Source organism: Pongo abelii, chromosome 6, assembly GCF_028885655.2.
Source record: "Pongo abelii isolate AG06213 chromosome 6, NHGRI_mPonAbe1-v2.0_pri, whole genome shotgun sequence".
Taxonomy (NCBI): Eukaryota; Metazoa; Chordata; class Mammalia; order Primates; family Hominidae; genus Pongo; species Pongo abelii.
Window position 1 is genome coordinate 84,522,324 of NC_071991.2, and position 6,000 is coordinate 84,528,323.

Below are 6,000 nucleotides of genomic sequence, written 5' to 3' on the forward strand. Positions count from 1 at the left end.
GAAATGGAAAACATTCCTGATGCAGGTTTTCAGGGGCAGGTTGGAGCTTTACTCTGTGAAGACAGAGTTTCACTCTTGTTGCCCAGGCTGGAGTGCAATGGCTCGATCTCAGCTCACCACAACCTCCGCCTTCCAGGTTCAAGCGATTCTCCTGCCTCAGCCTCCCAAGTAGCTGGGACTACAGGCATGTGCCACCATGCCTGGCTAATTTTGTATTTTTAGTAGAGATGGAGTTACTCCATGTTGGTCCGACTGTTCTTGAACTCCCGACCTCAGGTGATCTGCCCACCTCGGCCTCCCAAATCCAATGAATCATTCTGCTACCTTCTAAAGCGTTGAAATTTTGCCTGCATCCAGCCTTCAGACACGATAGGGAGAAGTTACACAAGCTCTTAACCACCTGGAGGTGACACACATCACCCCCTCCTCCACACTGCTGGTGACAGCCAGTCACACGATCCCACCACATTGCAAGGCATCTGGGAGCTGTGATACTTTTTAAAGAAAGAACAGAGCCAGTCTCTGTCACAGTAGATGATTCTTCAGGATTGCTCATATCAAAGATATGTGCTAGGGAGTAGGAACTGCTCAAAAAAATAAGCTAACATACTATAGATATTTCCCAATTTATGTATGTTCTTACAGTCAGGCAGTCACTGAGGATAGCTGCCTTTGCTAAGAGGCTCAGAGCAGTCTTTACAAAACTTTTTGGACTGTACTCCCAAAAGAAATATATTTTACACAGTGACCAATACCATACATACACACAAATACAAAAATTTCATACCTGTTGTTGAGGAAACAGTAATTATTCTTACTATATGTGGTGTACCTTGGTATTGATATGAACAGGAGAAAGGGAAATACTGGGTAGAAAAGGGCAGTTCCCTGGCAAAGGCCCCACCCTCAAGCCTGGAAACCCATGGCCCTAAATGAGAACAGGCATTTTTGTTTTTGCGCCCAAAAGTTGCCTTTTGGCCTGCCATGCCTGCCTAACCTGTACCCACATAAATCCCAAACCCCAGGATCCATGAGCAGACAAGCATATGAGGAGACAAACAGAAGAGCAGAAGAATCACAGAACGGTATGGCAGAGAAGAAGAGAAGAGAAGGAGTGTTTTGAACGTCGAGAGATCGGCTGGGGACAGGCAGAGAGGAGATTGGCCCCTGGATGGCCAAACTCCAGGAGAAGATCATCTTTTCACTCCATCATCCCTTTCAGCTCTCCATCCATCCCACTGACAGCCACTTCTCCTGCTCAATAAAACCCCTGCATTCACCATCCTCAAGTTGGTGTGCGACCTGATTCTTCCTGGACGCCGGACAAGGACCTGGGTACCAAGAGGGCACCAAGCTTTTTAACACTTAAGCCATCTGCAGATGGCAAGGCTAAAAGAGCACACTGTAGCACACACCCACATGGGCTTCAGGAGTCGCAGGCTCCCACTCCTGGATGCTGTTGTGGGGCCAGAGCCCAGGAGTAGGAGCCTGTGCTCTTGCACCTGCCATCTGCACACTCCCCTTCCTGTAAGGGGTTTGAGCGCTGAACAGATGAGCCACACCCTTGTTGCACGTCCTGTGAGGGAACTCTCCCATTTCAGTATTTTCTCCACTGTTTCCTATATTGTTATATATGATAGTATTGCCTGTCTCAACACTGATACCATCTGTAGTTTTGGGAGGCTCCATTTCATCTTGAGCAGAGCCTCTGCTTCTGAGGTGAGATGCTCAGAGGAGTTTGAATCTGGATTTCCTGACATGTAGATGATTCTCACTGCAGTCCTTTAAGTACCCAGAACCTTGCCATTATCACCTAACCACCTCTGTATTCTTTCCTTCTCTCCTATAGCTAGGGTTGTCAGATTTGCAAATAAAAATATAAGATATCCAGTTAAATTTGCATTTCAGGCAAAAATGTATAATTTTTTGGTATAACTATGTCTGATGCAATTATTTGGGACATACTTATACTAAGAAAATTATTTGTTGAAATTCAACTTTAACTGGATGTCCCAAATTTTATTTGGCTAATCCTACCTACAGTGAATTAGGCAATGCAGAGGGGAGTTTTTTTTTTTTTTTTTTTTTGCTGCTATTTATTTCTCTTGGCTGCTGATGAAAAGGAAATCAGACTAGCTTTAGATATGAGCTTCAGGGACAGAGGGGAGAGGTTGTGGGCTGGGGCCTATTTTGTAGTCAGGTGGGGAGAGGAGAGAAATTGTACTCAAGTCACTGGGAGGTAGCAGAGAAATAGGTAGCTGGGAGTGGGGTGGTACTGGCCTGAGAAAGAGAAGGAAGGCAGGGAAGTGAGTATACACAAGGAGTGTCCCTGTAGTCTTACAGTGGCAGGAGGTTCTGGCACACCAATGCCTATTATCTTCCTATCCATACCTCTGGAAATCTCAGTCCTCTTCCTCAACTTCTCTTATTTTCACCCGAGCTCTGTTGGAGGCTGTGACAAACCATTACTGGGAATGTGGAGTATTGGTAAGGATAGAGAATCTCTTATGTAATAAGAAGGTAGAAATTGTTAGTAGTAAATATTAGTAAATAGTAGAAATTGTAAATGACTTTCTCATAGGAAAGTGGTCTTAAGTGATGTTATATTCTGTAGAAAATATTCTGCAAGAAATCTCTTGGGAGCTTACTAAAATGCAGTTTTCTGGGCTTCATGTAAAGGTTTGGATTTTGTAGGTCTAGGATGAAGCCCTGAATCCCACATTTATTTTGTATAGGCTTCCAGAACCACAGTTTGAAAAATACTGCAGCAAAGTATAGCGTGGTGTAGTATAGTACATTTTAATCTAGTGTAGTTTAGTATTGTGTAAGATTACATCATATTAGAAAATTACAATACTATATACATACTATAAATTTAATTAGCCTTTATAAGTTTGCTGGAAAGGGTCTTTTATTTTTATTTGTTTTTGAATGAATGCTTTCAATGTTTCAGGCTACATATTTACCAAAGGACTTTTAGAGTCTCTACTCAAATTAGAGATATGGCTAATACAAGTGCCATCTAGTGGCCAATAGGGTTTTTGTTTTAAAAGTCATTAAAATGCCTGGCTGAACACGGTGGCTCACCTCTGTAATCCCAGCACTTTGGGAGGCCGAGGCAGGCGGATCACCTGAGGTTAGGAGTTCAAGACCAACCTGACCAACATGATGAACCCCGTCTCTACTAAAAATACAAAAAATTAGCTGGGTGTGGTGATGGGCGCCTTTAATCCCAGCTACTCAGTAGGCTGAGGCAGGAGAATCGCTTGAACCCGGGAGGCGGAGGTTGCAGTGAGCCAAGATCCCGCCATTGCACTCTAGCCTGGGCAATAAGAGCAAAACTCCATCTAAAAAAAAAATCATTAAAATGCTAGAGAATTTGATTTTTTCCATCTTACCAGCTTGAGGCAGTAGCTCTAGGACATGAATGTTATACTTTATTAAATTCTGAAAATAATTGTACTAGTTATGTTGAAGTTACTGAAGCACAGGTAGTTCTGATTTTTCCATCTTTGGAGGAGGTAGTAGGGATAGAAGGGCTTGGACTACAAAGTTGCTTTGCTATACAGAGAGTATTCCTTGCTATCACTTATCAAGAGGTTGCAGAGTATTTGCCATTCATTCATTCATTCATTCTTCAGCAATTTATTCAAAATAGAGTCAATATTTATTTATTGCCAACTAGGTTTAAGACACTGTACTTAAGATTAATCAGACTAGATGTTCTGTCCTTTCAAGGGCTTATTGTTTGATTGGGAACATAGGCATCCATGCCTTTAATGTAACTGGTTTTGTGAGATTTATAAAGGTGACTCAGTCATGGTCCTAATCTTAAGGAAGTTGTAGCCTATTAGAAGAAATAGGAAACTCCCAGAACCGCTCTAGGTACAATCCTGGGGAGATAAGACGTGTGCTCACAAAACTATGAGTAATGGAAGATGGTGGCTGAATCGGATGGCTCCATCTGTAAGTGCTACAAGAAGGCAGAAGCTGCCTCTCTCAGCTCAACACACCGCCTTCCCCACATAGCTCTGTATATTCTGGAATCAACAGACAATGTTTTGTGTAGAAGGCACAACAATTTAGCTACTTTTCATATGGTTATCAAATGCAACATAGCAGCATAATGAAAAACAAGCAGGCCCTGTCATTGTAGTTGACATTCAAATCAACTAATTTGTCTTAAAACTTTTGTATTTTTAGCTAGCTTATGCAGCTAATAAATTTAAATAAAAAATTCTAGTGGCTATTACTTGGTTAATTTTGATGATTAAAAAAATGGCACCAGAAGTTGAATAACAAAGAAAAGCTTGTATTTGAATTTAGCTACAGCAAATTAATAATCTCCCAAGTCCCTTGCCCTTATAGCAGCTTTAAATTTTGTAAAGTTTCCCAACTCTGCGTGCCATTTTCCTCCTTCAGAGTCATGAATGATACATTTTATTGACTTAATATCAAACTGATATTTTTACTGTAAATCCTTTCAAACATTCAGAGACAGATTTCATTTTAATGATTTGAATTTGAGGGTTTATTCCCCCAGTACTTTGGTGGATTGTTGTTCTAAATACTTGGATGTAATAGGGAACTTAAAACATGATTTATAAAGCAAATAAGATATGTGACATTAGTATTACCTACTAAAGTCTGCAAGGGGAAAATTGATCTCACTTTTTTTCCTGCACAAAATTCCCTAAATCACTATTCAATTAAAATCTCTAACCCAACACCCCAGATTGTATGTATTAATAATATAGATCTATATGATGTAATGCTATCTTTAAAAATAGACATAAGAAAACACTTTGAGTGATTTATGGTATAATACATTTTGGAGATAAGATATACACACACACACACACACATACACACACACACACACATACACACACACATACATTGCCTAGAGATGTCATTTTGACTAACATGGGCCAGGCACTGTGGCTCCTGCCTGTAATCCCAGCCCTTTGGGAGGCCGAGATAGGTGGATAGCTCGAGGCCAGGAGTTTGAGACCAGCCTGGTCAACATGGTGAAACCCCACCTCCACAAAAAATACAAAAATTAGCTGGGTGCAGTGGTGTGTGCCTGTAGTTCTAGGTATTTGGGAGGCTGAGTTGGGAGAATTGCTTGAGCCCAGGAGGTTGAGACTACCATGAGCCAAGATCACGCCACTGCTCTCCAGCCCAGGTGACAGAGACCCTGTCTCAAAAAACAAAAATAAAAAACTTTGACTAACACGAAGGCCCCTGTAGTCCCAGCTACTTGGGAGGCTGATGTGGGAGTATTGCTTGAGCCCTGGAGGTCAAGGCTGTGGTGAGCCATGATCATACCACTGCACTCCAGCCTGGGTGACAGAGACCCTGTCTGAAAAAAACAAAAAGCAAAAAACAAAAAACTTTGACTAACATGAAGGGAACATTTGGTTACTTTTGTACTCTTGTAGGGAGGTGAGTAATAATGGTTAATGTGAGTGGGACTTAAGCAAATCATGGCTCTAATGTAATTTTTGTGGGTCTTATGGTTTTGTAAAAAGACAGAAAGCATCTTTGAGCTACAAGCCATTATTTCTGAGATATCACTGAGAGTGGACAACAGCAACTCTCTTTTTCTGGGCAAAGGAAACTGCTCACATATATTCCTGCTGGACACAGCGTTGTTCACAGCTTAATCTTAAAAGTAAGATTATTTTTGTAATTTTACTGACCAAATACAAATGTGGATTTAAGTGCCTGTTAATGATTACAGAGAGAACAACCTGACATAAACTAGCAAGCCAATAGGTGAAGTTTTGACACACCTCCTTTAATAAAGGTATTTTATTTATTCATTCATTCAACAAATATTTCTTAAGCACCCAGTAGGTATAAAGTAGTTTCAAGTGCTAGAGTTTCAACAGTGGACAAAATAGGCTATAATCCTGGCCCATAGGCCAAAACTTATGTTCTAGTAGATGGATATAGGCAAAAAAAAAAAAAAACAAATGAGTAAAGCATACAGTA

At 40.9% G+C, this 6,000-nt stretch overlaps 1 protein-coding gene across 1 annotated transcript in view; it reads left to right on the forward strand.

Annotated features, from left to right (window-relative positions):
• Positions 1 to 1,284, forward strand: part of MTERF1 (mitochondrial transcription termination factor 1) — a 57,973-nt gene extending 56,689 nt beyond the window's left edge. The window contains exon 3 of the transcript XR_002915828.3: positions 1,026 to 1,284. The gene's annotated coding sequence lies outside the window, so the exon portion shown is untranslated. The remainder of the gene's footprint in view (positions 1 to 1,025) is intronic.
• The last annotated feature ends 4,716 nt before the right edge of the window (positions 1,285 to 6,000 follow it).